Here is a 15,342-nt window from a genome sequence, read left to right as displayed (position 1 = left end):
CTTCCAGCAGATGCTGACAGAACGCAGCAGCTCCTCAGACAAAATGGACATTTCTCCGTCAATCTCCATGGAGTATCTTAAGCAATCCCAGCAGCAGAGGGATGTGGGTTGCCAAATACAGACACAATCTGTCCCCTCGCCTAAAATGAGGTTGATTCTCATTATTCTCAAGGAGTCACACAAGCTGTGGGCAATTTGTTCACATGAAGAGCAAACCCTATGAGTAGCTGCAACACTTCAGACCTCCAAGGGCAGCAGAATTGACCGGCAATTTCTGGACCTTTCCAATAATAGCTGAGACAAAGGGGGAAATGAAGCCTGTCACATACACATCACTAGCCAGGCCTGGCTTTTGTAATGCTGAACTAACAGAAAGAGGGGACCATTTAGTAACTGTATTACAAAACAGCCCACAAAACAGCCTGCTCTGGCTGCCCACGCCGATGGCAGCAACACGCTGCTTCGTACCCTTGCCTAGGCATCAGCTAGCAGTAGTGTGTGCTTACACCTGCAGTACCCAGCACACTTTCTTATGGAATGAAGCATTCACACAGTTCAATAAGAAAAAGAAATGGCCAGACATGCCACAGGCCTGGTCAAGAGTGGGTGGCATTAAGGTCAGATTAAAGGGAAAAAAAGGAACCATAGCTGGATAACTTTGGGAAACTTCTCTTGAAGATCTGAGGATTTACGATGTACTTTTTTTTTTTTTTAAGGCTCAAACCTTTCAGTAAAGAAATCTGTTTCGATTAATTTCATCTTGCGCATCCTACCACCACCACCATCACCACCGCCTGTTTTATAAATGGGACCATTTTTCATCTTGTGTCTGTTAACATCTCATGGAAAACCCACAGGGAAAAGCTGCTCTAATCTGCCCACACCTTAAATGATGATAAGTTGAGGCTCAGAGACACCTAGTAAATCACACACCCAAAGTAGCTATGGCAGAAACAGAGTTGGATCCCAGGACGCCAAGTCATTCCAGTGCTAACGCTACGGTCCTATAGATCATATACACCAATGTCACATTTTTTAAAAATAACATATTTTGGATATTGATTAACAGAACCAGCACGATTTTAGCACAGAGCAGGGAAATTCTAGCAATGCATAGAGTTGGCAAAAAATGTGAAGCTCTAAGTGAACATAACACTACAACCTGAATTTAAACTAGAAAAGCCTGTATTCTCAATCTAGAGGAGAGAAGACTTAAACTAGTCACAGTGAAGGGATCGGAGTAGTTGTTCTCTAGGGTAGGCATGTCCTCTGTCAATCTGTTCTGGAACTACAGACAATGACGGTACGTGGATGCAACTCTGTTTCTATAAAGTTGGTCATCCCAGCAGAGGAGATGAAGAACAAAAATCGACAATAACAGGATCCTTCGCTGAAAACCATCTAACTGCACAATGAGTTCCTAGGGGAGCTGGTGTCCTCTACACTGGAAGTTTCATTAAAAAAATAAGATAGATTATCATCTACTGGGAAAGGTATAAAAACAGTCCTGACTAAAGAAAATAGATGGACTTGATAAAACTGCAAAGTCATTGTCAACCTTTCGAGCCAGCCTGTGAGTCAGAGGCTGGCTATGCTGTCTGTGTGCTATCCAGAGACTTGCCTCACATTCTACTTCTCGGCCTCACCTTTTGATCATTTTCTTGTTTACTGGCATCTCTGTCTACCCTATGGGGAAACACGAAAGTGAAAGAAGACTGGAAACACATTATTAGATTGAATTCCTTCCTAGATAGATTTACTTCTTTGAACACAAGATAGAATAGAAAAAGGTAAAAAGTATGGCTAAAATACGATTTGGATTATCTGTTCATTTTTGTATCCCATTTCTCGATCAAATAGAAACAACCCGAACGTTGGGGGTAATTCACTGACCCAGCTACATTGGAGAAGGGTTGCTCTAATGAATGTTACAAACTTAGACTTTTCAGAACCAATTTTTCTACTCCAAATCAGAAACCATGAAGGTTTGAACCAATTCCCTTTCTCCCACACATCCTCTCCTACATCTGTTTTTAGAATCCACTGCTAAAAACAAATAATTCTGAGGCTTTAGAGGAGTTTCAACATGTAACTAAATTAACTACCTTTCTATTCAATTTAACTTTAAATTAAAACAAAATATAAACAACTGCAACACTAAAATCCCTCTATTTTAAAAAAGAATATGTATGATTATGGTGTATCCAAATTAATTAGCACTGATGGTTTCTAGATGAATTTTGCTTATCATGAAACAAGGAGGTAGACTGAGTTTAGCACTTACAACCTAAAGATAAGGTCTAAAGTTTAAAAATTTTAATGATTTTTAAAAAATCAATTTGCATTGGTCAAGATTATAGTATAGCCCTATAAACCCTATCTAAAAGAAAAACCTCCTGAGTGCATAAGAAGAAGAAAGGAATTGACAATTTCCTGGGCTCCAAGCGTACATGAAACAGATTAAAAAAGTGTTTCTGCAGTTTGTTATTCTTTTGAATTCCCCCAACCCTGCATCCTACATCATATTCACCGGAAGAACTGAAGTTCCCCTGTGTCCTCTTGGCGCTACTCATGTCCTATAACTAGGTGACTGACAGAACTTCAGTGCAGTCTGTGTAGTTCAGGCACAGAGAACTTATCCCCAAGTGTCTCTAGTCTCCTCACCAACATTCCATCTCAGTGTTAAGACAGAGAGGGGAAAGATAAACAAGCTAAGGTCCATTGGATCTGCCATCATTACCCAGAAAGCTCATTATCACCTGGATTTAGCAATAATATTGATTGCACTATGGCCCTAAACACACTACATGATATAACACAATTGTAGAATGGACAGCCAACTATGCCTGAGCTGGTTCCTCAAACACTGGGAAGAACAGTGTTCTTCGGTCTGATAACTAATTTAAATGCTTTGTAAGTGGGGCTAAAGACTGGACAAAAATACAGCAAAAGAGCAGCACAGCATAGTGGTTAATAGTGTGGGCTTTGGAGCTGGGGAAACCCAAGTTCAAATCTGACACTGACGCATGCTTTGGGACCTGAACTTCTGCCCCTCAATTTCTTCCTGTAAAGTTGGGATCATGGTAGTTCCTCATGTCTAAGCGCCTATTAAATGGTAGCTATTATGATCATTATCTTCTTAACAGAAGAGTCCGTGAACCACGGAAAGCTTCTCTTTTTTCACATCTAATATCCTGTCGACAGAGGAGGGTTTCCTTACCCTGTGATTTAATCTTAAAATAGAATGATTTAACAAAAGTATACAATGAGACACTAAGACCATCTCCAGTATTCAGCAGAATAGAATGAAGGTCCCATTATAGGAACCTTCTAAAATACACTGACACTGTATATGTATTTTTCAACAATACTTTCTAGTTTTGTCAGCTAAACCTTGGCAAAAATTCCTGCCACATGCTAGGGCGTCGGTTCACACTAACAGTAGTGATGAGGGGAAAGGGTGGGGGAGAGGAGAAGGACACATCTCCTTCTGAAAGATAACCCTGGGGAGAATGGAAAGTGGAGCAAAAAGGCAGCTGGAATCAAGTAAGATGTGCCTCGACTCCCTAATTTCTTGTACTTCGGGATGACCATTGTTATTTGTGCAAGAAGGAGAGGCAGTCTGGATGGGATGGAGGAAAAGCAGTAGAGGAGAAATCACTACAAATTATAAACAAAAACTCCGTCTTTGCAATTGACAACTTCTCCTGAGACTTTCTGAGCCAATTAGTATCAGTTGCTGAGGTGGGTTTGGTCAAACAAACCTCTGTGCTAATGCCCACCTGTGCTATACCCACCTCCTGTGAAGCAACAAAGCCCCTGTTAATGAGGTTCAGGACCAATCATCGGACAAAGAGTCCCGCTAAGGATGCTACAGCGGATGTCTTAGGGTAACCGGCAGGGAAATTCCCTTAAATTCTACTGTCTTACTGGAAATCAAGACGCTCTAAGATAATGACTTGGCTCATTCTTTCCGCTCCTCTTTTCCTTTGCTTCTTGTCACGTGAGGTGACAGTGACCACATGCCCTGTATAAATTTGAATCCATTTCTCCAACTGCTGGGCCCGGCTGTTTTCATAGGTGGGAGAAGTGACGCTGCAGGGAGCAAATTGTAAATCCAGGCAAAGAACAAATGACAAGAATGTCATATCTCTCTAGAGTCACCGTCTCCAGGTGGGAGACACAGTTAACACGAGCCCTACAAATCAGTTAAAGCAGAGTGTAGCAACATCTGGGCAACTGCCTGGTCAACTTGCTCTTGTCGTAAAATTCATCATGGTGTCTCCTCTGCTTTAACCCACAGAGCTCAGGATGCCTTGTGAATCCATTCAGTGTAACTCAGACAAACTGACACCAGTTTTGTTGTCTGATCTCCTAATAAATGACACTCATCCTCGTGGAGGCATACCCACTTGGTTCCTACTATCAAACAATCAAGCAGCAGTTGTTGACAAAGCCTATTATGAACACAGCACTGGACAGGGCACTCTGGAGAGAAAAGAAAATGCCTCAAAGTCCTTGGCTTCAAAAAGCAAAAATGAAAAAAAACAAAAAGCAAAAATGAACACGTCATGTAATACTACATGTGAAAAATAATAAAACTAAAAAATGTTAGGGAGCTCTGAAAAGGACACACAGAGATAAATGCAGGAATGGCTCCCCAGAGAAGGTCAGGTATGAGTTTAATTGCTTAAATGGTGAGACTTAGATTGGAGGCGTGGGTAAGGAAAAATTTTAGAAGTGGGAAGACACAAAATGTCAAGCCTTAAACGATAAGACCCGATGATCTAAAAGATATTCAGATTCCCCTCAAGCTCAAGTCTTCATGAAAATAATCAAAAGGAAATCACAGATAGAGCTCCCTAAGTTTTGCATAGGCCAAATTCTCCCTGACATGGTTCCATCATCATGGCTCAGATAAGTGGCTGCTGATTAATTTGATCTCAGTACATACAGAATACGATGGTACCTTGGCCTAGTGATAGCTAAAGAAATCACCAAAACAGTGGCATGGAGGCTCTCCACCCCACCCTGTCCTCTCTCTGTGGCTGGCAGCAGCTCTCTCCACAAATTAGAACTGGAGAAAATAGCCAGGCAAAACAAAATTGAGAGAGACAGGCACTAAATTCTTTGCAAGTTCATTAGGCAAATAGACCAGGATGTCTCAGAAGGTATGAAATATAGTTGGTTGCCCAATTCAGCAACATTTGGCAAGGTCTGCCTCAACAAAAGTACATCACGCTGACAGTAAGCTGTGAACAGGGGATGTGGATTATGTCTTCATGATCCATTCTTCCCTTGGCTTTTCTGGGATATTTCTGAGGTTGGAAGAAGCTAGAAGGCAACTATGAGCTCTGCTCACACACTTCACTCCATCCCCCATTGTGGAATAATAAAATTTTATAGCTGGAAAGAGAGAACATATACTGTAATCCTTACCCAGAAAGGGCCCTTAGAATTCACTCATTCATTGATTCAATAAATATTTATCGAGTGCTTAGTATGTGCCAGACATCACTGTGCTAGACGCCAAAGATATAGTCATGAAAATTACAGGCATGTTTCCTGCCCTGTGCAGCTTACAGGAGAGAGGACACATAAATGGAAAGCGGAACTACACTTGACACGTGCTAAGAACAGAAAAATTGGGTGTGCTCAATTTTGATCACCTCTTCTTTACCCCATTGGTGAGGGAAGGATTCCTACCATAGGGCCGTAAAGATGGTTGAAAACATGACACACAATATGGGATGGCTGAGACGTACAGCAGTTTAGTAGTCATAGATACTCACAGCCCAGGGGAAGACACTGCATGCCACTCAGGGACACACGGGGTCACGCAGGAACAGAGTGAACAAGCAAAGGCCATAGGAAGTGGGTTTTATAGTAACAAGAGGATGAGGTGACCCCTAGTTGCCACGGGGGACGGGGGGTATGACTGACTTGTTTGAATAATTCCCTGGGCTGGCAGGGAACCAAAGGCCACCACTCAAGGTGAAGTGAGCCCTGCGTTTGGTCCATGTGATTAGGAGCACTGTTTGGCTGGGAAGCACAGTGGGGAGGGGAACCTGCAGTTGGGCCATGTGAGGCCCTTGCACTTTTACTGGAGGTCAAGGCTGCACATGATCTTGAATCTTATGAACCTTTTGAACCAATGGGAGCACATAAAACAGTCCAAAGGCCAACCCTGAGATCACTTACAATTCAATCAGAAAGCCTTAGTTGGTGGGAACCTAGAGTCAGAAAAACTGCGTTTTCTCTTCCATTCCTCCGTCTCTGTACATGGCAAATAGCGTGGGTATACAAAGGGTCCTGGGGGTCACCCATCTGTGTGTCAGGTCCAGCACTAATACCCTGCTCCTCCAAAAAAAAAATAGGCTGCATCCTTTCTGGGATACCACATTGCCTTCCCAAGCTGAGGGCTGGGCGGGTAAGATGTGTGCAAGGAGCTCTCCGAAGCAGCCTCTGTGACAATTGTATTTAATACAAGTTAATAAAGACAGAAAGCCCCACTTATGTGAGAGAACATAAGTTCGCAGGAATAGAACTGAAGTTACAGAGGTGCAGAGAACATCGGTCCCTCTCCTCTCGAGAAAGCAGACAGCTTGGTAGAATCAGACGTACGCAGACAGAGGAAGAAGTGTGCTTTGCTAAACAGGACTTGCTGAGAAGCAACGGAAAGCAGGAAGCAGGAAGCCAGATGCAACAGGAAGGACAGGCAGATGTGTACAAGATTGAGCCCACTGTGGTCACTCAAACGGGAGGATAGGTTCCTGCCCTAAACACAATCTTCATAACAGTGAGTGTAAGGTAACAAGAGAGAAAGTGTTTATAGAGATGTTAAATCTCCTGCAAAGAGTGTAGTTTGTTTCCCCACAGCAGGCTATTGGAAAGCCTGTGAAAGCAGACCCTTGAGAGACATAGAAAGTAGAATCAGAGTACATTTTCATGGGACTTCATAAAGAAGGAAATCCCTCAGGTCAAGAGTCTATATAAACGTTTTGTAGAAGAAAAAGGTCAGCTTCCAAATGGAAAAGTGCCAGCTGGTGTCTTTCTAACTTGCTCCCTTTCCTTCCTCTGCACCCGACATTGTCGTCAGCATCCCCGCAGTGGTGCAGACTCACCCCTGGGCGGCACAGGCAGGGAAGGATGCTCGTGGGTAATGTGGGAGGGGCAGGAGACTGAGCAACCTCCAGACGTCTGCTTCTGGAACTCTGACACTGTCCACACATGGGTGTACATCCCATGAGCATCAGTCCTCACTTTCTGACCCGGGCCCAATTCTAGCTGGATATACAACTTAACTCAATAAACAGAAATAGTTCATTAGCAAGCAGATAGAAGGAAGACATCTGAAAGTCACACCCATCTGACTGCCTCCTTAGAGCTATGGAGGAAGCGGAAGTAGAAAGTCAGCAGATACACTGTCTCCTGTATTCCACGCTAAGCCAAAAAGCATACCTTTGTCCTCCTGTGATACAGACCAAACGATAACGTCTCAACCATTTTCCTTTCAATCAGACCAAAGCATACAGCTGTCACTGTGACCACCTATGGTTTCTGCCCAGACCACTCAGGGACTGCTTTACTCTTTTTGTGTCTCCTTTCACCACACAGGTGTTATTAAAATGACAACCTTAAAAAGAGCACTAAATTAGGTGACAGAATGAAGCAGTACGGAAAAAATTAAGTTAAAACTGAACATATATTTTGATTCTAATTATATTAGAAATATGCTTGAGGGGAAAGGATTTGAAAAAAATACAACACTATATTAACAAAGAGGCAAAGAGAAGAGAGGAAGCCTTTATCAGGGCCAGTTGCTATATATCAGGTTCTATGTGCTTGGGGTTAGGACAGAACTATTTCGTGTATGCGCTTATGTGTGTTTATATCTTTCTGTATTTTCCAATTTTTATTAATGGGATTATAGTGCATAAATTAAAATATATAAAGTATACATGCACATAAAAGAATTAGAACACTCCAAAACAATATGCCACCACAGGAGCTATTTATTATACCGGAGAAAGAGCTTGAGTTAGAAGCAGACACACCCAGCTTAGTCTCATGCTGTGTGTCTGTGGGCAAAACAGTAACCCTGTGGGCCTCAGTTTCCTCACCCATAAAAATAAGGATAACACCAGCCACCCCGCAGCTTTTCCTAGGCAGTCAACATTATAACATCTGTGAATGACGTTAGGATATCCATGAATGAATCTCGCCCAGTACTTGGAAGTACTCAAAAATACTCCTTTCCTTACCTTCTACACAAGTCCTCTGTTCAATGCACGGATTCCCTCCTCTATTTTGATTCAAAGCCCTTTGCAGAGATTAGATTGTGGAGGGCTTAACAACTTGAAAAAAATTATCAGACAGCTGTTTGAAGATCTGTGTTTGCAGCTTTATTGCACCAAAGAAAACGCTCTTCCTTTATCTGTAAAATCTGCGGTCTGTGGCAAGATTGATGAGGGCCTTGCAGGGCTCTCTGAAAAGTAAGGGCACCTCTCCTTCATTCCCCACTGAAAGGCTGGCTCTAGTGTGTGTGTTGCTCTTGGTGGTGGTGTGTTTTCCTCACTTACCGCCTAACATAAGGCTGTAAGAAGACAGAATCACCCACCGCCAGGGAAAGGGAGGTTTTTCTAGCCCTGCACTGTGCAGGCCATTCAGGCACCAGGCAGGGAACTCCCGTGGCGTCAAGCCCAATGAGTGATCCAAGCACAAAGTCCTGCGTCCTGCCCTGCCAGCATCATCATGACCAAGATTATATAAAGGAAACTGCCACGTAACAGAAGAGATCATTCTCAGAGCAAAAGTCTCTATCACCCCTGCACATGATAAAATAATAAAGTATGGGGGGAATGTTTAAGAAAGTAAGAGATATCAAATGCAGTGCTCTCAGACATACATTATATTTGCTTACATCTAGGAGTTATCAATGACTTAGAAGCTGTTCCTCTGCATCTCTCGAAGGAAACCTTGTCTTCATAGGGAGGAGGAGTAGGGAAAACACTCCCATGAACAACAGCAGTTGCACCCACGGATGGGGCCCCTCCACGGAGGTAAAGGGTAACCTCTTCAGGTGTGGTCTGGTTCCTCACAGGCTTAACAACTTACAGAGCATCCACAGTATCACAGAACTGGAGGGGTGTTTGCAATGTGATCCCAAGTCTCAGGGCAAAAGTTAGAAACCCAAGATCTAGTCCTGACTTTTCCTCCAATCCCCTATGAGAGAGGAGGCAAATCTCCTGGGTTCTTCATTATCTTTTAAATAAGAGCATCATTCTGTTACAAGGCTCTGAATCTGCGGTCTAAAATTCTGCCAAAATTATACACCATAGTTTTTGTCTATGGGCAGATGTTCATTTTTCAGAGAAAAGTTCCATATCATTTATCAGATCCTCAAAGAGTCCTGTAGTCCAAAAATACATTAAGAACAACTAAACTAAGTCACAAGTTCCCCTCCAGATTCCCATTGTTGGAGCAAATATTTCTGATTGTGAAACTCACAGACTTAGAAAACAAACTTACGGTTAACAAAGGGGAAAGGAGCAGGGGGGAATAAATTAGGATTTGGGGATTAATATATACACACTACTATATATAAAATATATAATGAACAAGGATCTACTGTATAGCACAGGGAACCCTACTCAATATTCTGTAATAAGCTAAATGGGAAAAGAATTTGAAAAAGAACGAATATATGTATATGCATAATTGAATCACTTTGCTGGACACCTAAAACTAACACATTGTAAATCAACTACATTCCAATATAAAATAAAATTTTAAAAAATAAAAAATAATAAAATAAAACATGTATAAAAATACACATTCACTGTAGAAAAACTTTTAATGTAGCCAAATGTAGCCAAAAAGAAAAATTCCCCATAACTGGGTCATCCAGAGATAACCACTGGTGACATCTACATACACAGGAATATTTTTTAGGATGGTATATTCAAGTTACACTCTACTCCACTGCACATTTTCATACATTAAAAATTCTTCAAAAAATTCCTCAAAAACAGCGCCTTTAGGTCGAATAATATTTCATCATAAGCTTTTAATTATATTTTGTTTAACAATTTGCCCATTGTTGAACATCTATGTTGAGTCTAATGTTTTGCCATTATCGATAATGCTGCTGTGGACATTCCTCAGTCAAACTGTGCTTATTATACTTTTGGAGGAAATGGGGAGCTACTAAGAGTTTTTGAGCAAGAAAATAGCAAAATCGATATTTGTCTTATGATGTTACAGGAGATGAGTTGAAGTGGGAGAGAATAAAGGCTTAATGATAAGGTAGAAGGCTGTTATCTGAGAACCTGAACTGAGGAGGGAATAGTGAAACAGGACACAAGGTCCAGATGTAGAACACATGCCAAGTGGAAATCACCATGAGTTGATGGTTCACAGAGAGAGAGGAGAGTCCAAGTTCAGGCTGAGGTTTCTAGCCTTCATGACTGGGAGATCAAATATACCATTAACAAAGGCAAGGAAGCTAGGCTGAGAAGCCAGTTTGGAAAGAGGCAAATGAGTAGTCATATCTCCAGAAGGTCACTGCAATTTGAAAGATATAATTATTGAGCAACTTCTTTTTAATCTTAAGGAAAAAAAAACTTTAAAAAGTGACATACTTTAGGACACCAATTTATACAGTATAAACTGGGAAGTACGAGCCAAGAGAACTCACTGGTATATCACCTCTTAGCTCTTGAATGTTCAAATTCAAGTAATTAGGTATTAGTAATAAACATCATTTAAAGCATAGAAGCTGAACAGTTTGCTTCATTCAGATCAGAATAATATTTCATAATCATGACTCTATAACCAGATTTTTAAAATTATAACATATTTTTCAACTTTATTATTTTGTTTTACTTTTTCATTTTATAGATTCTTTTAATCAATATGTTTCAGTTAAATGAGCTAATTGCTAGGGGGGAGAATCCAGAAATTAAGGTCACTAGCATATAAAATGCCACCACATGTCACTGGCTCAGAGCTCTATTTCTAGGAGAAGGTCACCTAGGAGTCTAATTCAGTGAAGATTTTTCTGGCTTTCTCACGACATAGTGAAGCCATTAGGAATGACAAGTAGAGATTTTCTCAATGGGGTCTCTGCTTATCTTTCAGGTCACCACGTCAGGTCTGAAATAGTAACTCTGGACTTAGGTTTAAAATGCCATCTTCTACTTAAATATTTACCATATAAAAATTTCTACATCATTCTTTATTACTGGACTATATTCTTGCCCAAAACTTTAGCTTGCCAAATAAGAATATACATGCATTTCTCATAAGATTCTTTGAAAACACCATTTTTACCGATTCTGAAATACCAAAGACAATCAAAGATGTAGTGACCAATTGGCAGGGAAGCTATTAATGTTATTTCCATTTTAGTATGAGGTTACTTTTATCTTTTATAGCCACCCTCCCTAGTGTGATAAATCTCTACCACAAGTATTTATTGAAAGACTTTTTCATGTGCTGGGCACTGGTACTACTAGGTGCTGATGGTATTAAGCTACAAAACACTGAGATCAAGCTCAGTAAAATGTAATTGATCCAATTCCTTTCTCATAACTGGGAATTAAAGGGACAAAGAAATTAACCAGTTTCTTCTAACTTCTAATCCTCCAATTTCACCTTCTAATTCTTTCTTTTACTGTCCCATACTGGGTGACAGGAAAATTGACTAGTTACATGACAGCCAGAGTGGCCTAATCCCCACAAAAGAAAAAGCCCTATATAATAATTCTAAAAGTCAGAGAAAATACTAGGAGAATGTTCTGATAGCCCCAAGTCTTGCCTGTGCTAACCTGGTTTTCAGATAAGACCATGGGAAATGTGATACGAACAGCTCGAAGTGTCATTTCAAATGAAGCACGGCACCTGAATGGCCTCAAAATGAGTTATAAGTTACACCAGGCCATACTTTTACGTATAAAGTAAAAGAACATGAAATAATTTAAGAGAATGGCACACAGTATGGCAAAGCACCTAGAGACCATGATCTATGCGCTAATTGCAGGGGAAAATAAAATGAACTGAACCCTGAAAAATAAGATTTAGATAAGCAGAGAAGATGTAGAATGAAGAGATGTATTCGAGGGCAATTCCTGGGTGAAAGTGCATAAGGAAAGGCACAGAAGCAGGAATAAGTAAATCTAGTTCCCAAACTGACATTAATTTGCACTGCAACGTGGTCTAGAAAGGGACCATCAACCCTAGACATGCATCAGCATCAAAACTGTGCTCTGCAGATTGCTAGAGCAGAAGACCTGATGAAACAGGAATCAGGAGATGTTGGGAAACCCACATGGCCTCTTGGATGCAGAATTCTGATGGAACACAGATGTAAAGCCCTGGAGATGCTGAACCAGAGTGTTTGTTGCCAATCCATATGCTTCTTCATTTGCTGTTTATTTCCTAAACTTTGGTTTATGTTACAAAATTTCCCTAGTCAAATATGCATGTAGGAAATGACCTGCAATCTTTTAAACACGGCATCTCCTTCAAAGTTTGGAAGTGCAGCTCCCTGTAAAAAGAGACCCCACAGATGTGCAGATCTTTTAGAATGGCATGGGTTCATGCTTCACCAAAGAAGAGTGCCAACTCCATAACCTGAAGGAGTTTCATTCTTCTCTGACCTACTGCTGATGAGGAGTATATTGGGCAATTTACTACATACAACCCAGAAAGTGAAGTAGAAAAAAATAGTAAGAACTCAGAATATGGAATTATCATCAGTTAAACCAGAATCCCCCATCTGGTTCTGGAAGCAAATGGAGCCTAGGAAAAAAAAAAAAAAAAGCTGCTGCAAGTAAATAAACAATTTAGTTGTAAAGTCTTTTAAAAAATACTTTATTATGGGGCTTCCCTGGTGGCGCAGTAGTTGAGAGTCTGCCTGCCGATGCAGGGGATGCAGGTTCGTGCCCCAGTCCGGGAAGATCCCACATGCCGCGGAGCAGCTGGGCCGGTGAGCCATGGCCGCTGAGCCTGCGCGTCCGGAGCCTGTGCTCCACAACGGGAGAGGCCACAAAAACTTTATTATGATATCTTGGAAGACAAAATATGTCATTCAGCCTAATGAGACTACTCCTTCTCCACTTATCTTAGGTACACTTTTTCCAGATACCCTGCTATAAGAAGCTGAGAGCTGTAATGAACAGAAAAGCTGCCACCTATAATGTGACTTGTGTCTTTCTAACAGTTCCACCTACCTCTCTCTCACTGATTTGCCAAGACAAGCTCCTTTCTTCATACTACTGGGAATTTTGTTTATTAACATTTATTGCACAGAGGCTCTAAAATAGACATTGAGTTTGATGCTAAGGACACAGGGGTGAATGAGACAAGTCCTACTTTTAAGGAACTGTTGAGGAATGGTTGGTAAAGAGGGGAGTGAAGTTCAGCATGATAATTGTAACACCAAAGATAATAAAAGGGTATGTTTCTCAGCCTTGAGAGAGGTGGGATTGAGGAAAGAATCTGTTCAGAGGTATTATCGTAGCAAAAAGGAGAGTAACGGTGAGCCACTTGGAAGAATGGAAAGACACTCTAAGTAGGGGCATCACCTACTCAGAGGCTTGGAACGTATAGAGATGGTGCATGTGGAAAAATGCATCTAATTCAAGGTAGAGAGAACTGCAGAAAAAGCGTGAAAAGCACCAAATCATTAATGATTTTCAAGTCATATTAAGGAGTTTAGACTTAATTCTGAGAACAATGGAGAATCACTGAAGCATTTTAAAGATGAGAAGTGGCAAGAATAATAACACTCTGGATGCTATATGGAAAATGGATAAAATAAGGCCAGCCTCAAGGGAGAGACATAAGATAGGACACTGCAATTTAAAAGATGATGAAGACCTGGACCAGAGTAGTGGCAGTCATAATGGTTAAAAAGTACATGGATTCAAGAATAGTAGAATCCACAGACTCTGACAATAAGTTCTATTTGGAGTGGAAAAAAGGGGAAAGGGTCCAAGATGACTCCCCTGTTCGTTACTTATCACTGAGTTAGGGAATACAGGGAGAGATGGAGATGTAGTGGAGAAGATGAGTTCTATATTGGGCATGCTGTGTTTGAGGCAACTTTGAGAAATCTAAGGAAACATGTCCACTAGATCTGACCTGGCCATGTAGAGTTGAAGTTATCAGCACATGGGTATATCTTTTTTTTTTTTAACATCTTTATTGGAGTATAATTACTTTACAATGGTGTGATAGTTTCTGCTTTATAACAAAGTGAATCAGTTATACATATACATATGTTCCCATATCTCTTCCCTCTTGCGTCTCCCTCCCTCCCATCCTCCCTATCCCACCCCTCTAGGTGGTCACAAAGCACTGAGCTGATCTCCCTGTGCTATGCAGCTGCTTCCCACTAGCTATCTATTTTACGTTTGGTAGTGCATATGTGTCCATGTCACTCTCTCACTTTGTCCCAGCTTACCCTTCCCCCTCCCCATATCCTCAAGTCCATTCTCGTAGGTCTGTGTCTTTATTCCCGTCTTGCCCCTAGGTTCTTCATGACCTTTTTTTTTTTTTAGATTCCATATATATGTGTTAGCATATGGTATTTGTTTTTCTCTTTCTGACTTACTTCACTCTATATGACAGACTCTAGGTCCATGGGTATATCTTGATAACATCAGAATACGAGGTAAGCATGCCCAGTTAGAATGTGTAAAATGAGAAGAGATGCTCTAAAGACATTGGTCTCATAAGATGGTTTTAAGACCCATGTTACCTTAGAGGGGAGAGGTTTTAACCTCTCACAATACACTGGAATGATTAGTTTATCCCATTTGCTAATTTTTAACTGGTAATGAAGAGGAGAACCTTGAAAGATGGTGTGTTAGGTAAATGTTGATGGTGGGGGTATAGTGGTATAAGATGGAGATAGAAATCAGGGTGTTCAACATTGATTCTAAAAAATAAGGGATAAAACCAACACAAACTGGGCTTCTTAGGCATCTGAGGAGAAACTAAAGTCAGTGACCATCACTTTAAAGAGAATAAGAGGTATGTGCTCTTCAATGACTCCACAAACTCGGGTACAAAAAAAAAAAAACACCTAGGAAAGGATTATTTAAGTTTCATGGGTCATTGGAGGTCTCAGGTAGAGTTATCTAGACTGGTTGTTCTCAACTTCGCTGCAATCCAACTTGGGAAATTTTTAGAAATGCAAATATCCAGATGTCCTATAGTCCCTTGTTATTCAAATTGTGATCAACTACCAGTATCATTAGGCTCCCATGGGAGTTTGTTAATAATAATCTCAGACCCCATATCAGACCATGAATCAAAATCTATATTCGTATA

This window comes from Delphinus delphis, chromosome 3, assembly GCF_949987515.2.
Source record: "Delphinus delphis chromosome 3, mDelDel1.2, whole genome shotgun sequence".
In the NCBI taxonomy this organism is placed as follows: domain Eukaryota; kingdom Metazoa; phylum Chordata; class Mammalia; order Artiodactyla; family Delphinidae; genus Delphinus; species Delphinus delphis.
This window is presented reverse-complemented; position numbering follows the sequence as displayed.